General features: G+C 35.3%; 1 non-coding gene across 1 annotated transcript; it reads right to left on the bottom strand.

The window, feature by feature from the left end:
- Nucleotides 1-1,037: 1,037 nt before the first annotated feature.
- On the bottom strand, nt 1,038-1,168 carry LOC118969455 (small nucleolar RNA SNORA18). Its single transcript, XR_005057380.2, has one exon. It is a non-coding gene; the product is annotated as a small nucleolar RNA SNORA18 (small nucleolar RNA).
- Between the last annotated feature and the right edge of the window lie 747 nt (nt 1,169-1,915).

Raw genomic sequence — 1,915 nt, 5'->3', positions numbered from 1 at the left:
AGATAATAAGCTGTGTCTTGGACATGTTAAAGATGGAGACCGTAAAGGACAATGAAGAGGAAACAAGTAATAATCAGTGGGAAATATAGATGAAACTCAGAAGAGAAGTTGCACAAGGAATTAAATATTTGGGAGAAATTATATCTTAAAGCTTAAGGTTAAATGCTAGTAGAGAAATGAACAATGAATGAAAGAGAAGGAGAAAATGTCATTCTTTAAGAAGAGAAGCAAGGAAAATAGAGTCACATATAAAGCTAGAGGTATGTTTTAATAAAGGAAGATGTGGTTGACAATGCTATATGTTGAAAAAAGTATAAGATAATGAGAAATTTAAAGGAGACTACTGATTAAATAATTATTATATCCTTGATGATTTCTATGAGAGCAATTTCAGTCAAGTTACAAGAATATAGACCAGATTTCAATGAGCTAAAGAGCAAATAGGGAAGATAGAGAGAAAATAAGTTTAAATGACTTTTTCTACTCTCAGTAGTGAAGGGGAGATTGCTAAGGCAGAAAGGAAAGGGGAAAATAGAACTGAGGGAGTTTTTTTGTTTTTACCTGTAAAGGGTTGTTTTTATTATGTAACATAGGCAACATAAGTCAACAAACTTTTTAAGAACTTAGTATGGTGTGGTTCCTTCCACTGCCAATTGCCTTTGCTTCTCCGAAGTGAGGCATGATCTTCAATAAAAACAGTCCTTTTAAAATCAACTTTTGTTCAATCCAGTTATTATTAGTCAGTCTTCTTCTGGCTCAGCTTCTTTGCACTCCATGAATAATGGACATACATCAAAAACTCTCCACTTGTAATCTGAGTTTCATTTCTTCAAGCAGTTTACTTTGGGGCCACGTTTAGGGTCAGAGGAAATGGGTCTGCCTGGTTCTCAATTTCAGACACCTTCTAACCCTGAGATAAGTTCAAATCATCTTCATTCCTAAATTGTCATACCCTAAGAATAGTATAGATAATTGGGATATGCAAATACCTAAGATTAGAAAACAATTCTGTATTAGTTCTTTCATAGGTGTAACAGACCTGTCTTTGTAGTGCCTTCCCACAGAGCTAACACACAGTTCTGTGAGTAAAGGAAACCACATATACACTTATGAGGTATTTCCAATGATGTAAGTCTACAGAAAAAGCCCCACTGGGATAGACCTCAAGATGAGGGAGGTTTTTTTTTTTTCCTGTTTTTAGGATGGTAAAAACTTGAGCATATTTATAAGCAAAAGTGAGGAAACCAGTGAAGAAGATGCTTTAGAATTTGATAAGTGAAGCGGTGGACGATTCGGCCTTCATGTGTAAACACTTCTTCCTATAAAGCATGAAGGAAAAAAGTGACTGAAGTGGTGGACAGATATGCCAGTGAAGGGGAGGGAATTAAGGGATCACTTTCATAGAAATAAAAGCAATCTATGTCTAAAGTTTCTTTTACTTAATAAGAGTAGTTTTGCTCAATGGAATACTTTTGATTTTTAAATAAGAGGTATTTATGTCAGCAAATTAGAATGGGAAATTGAGAAGAACTAGATAGCATGAAGAATGGCAGGAAAAGGATTAGGGGAAGAGAAATTTGAGACCGAGGCAAAAAATGGAGAGTTAAGCTCTGTGTACAGGAACCAAGAACTTGTGAATACAAAGATAACAATTATTCTGACATTCATTATGATTTTGGACCAATTCCTCCTTAATTTCTCCACCCCTGGGAGTTTACAGCCTAATTATTAGCTTTTCCAACTATAAAACTACAGGGCATGTCAAGTATTGTACAGCTGATGGTAGAATGGTAATATTTGCCTATCTGCCTCAAGCGTAAGTCACAAGAATTAATTGTTCATAGCTTGTGGATGCACACAGTGATGAATCTGAAAGGAGCGAGGGGAGAGAAATTTACAGAGAAATACTCTTTAT

The sequence above is a fragment of the Manis javanica genome, chromosome 3 (assembly GCF_040802235.1).
Source record: "Manis javanica isolate MJ-LG chromosome 3, MJ_LKY, whole genome shotgun sequence".
NCBI lineage: Eukaryota > Metazoa > Chordata > Mammalia > Pholidota > Manidae > Manis > Manis javanica.
Note: the sequence above shows the minus strand (reverse complement) of the source record. Positions and strands in the feature narration are given on the sequence as shown.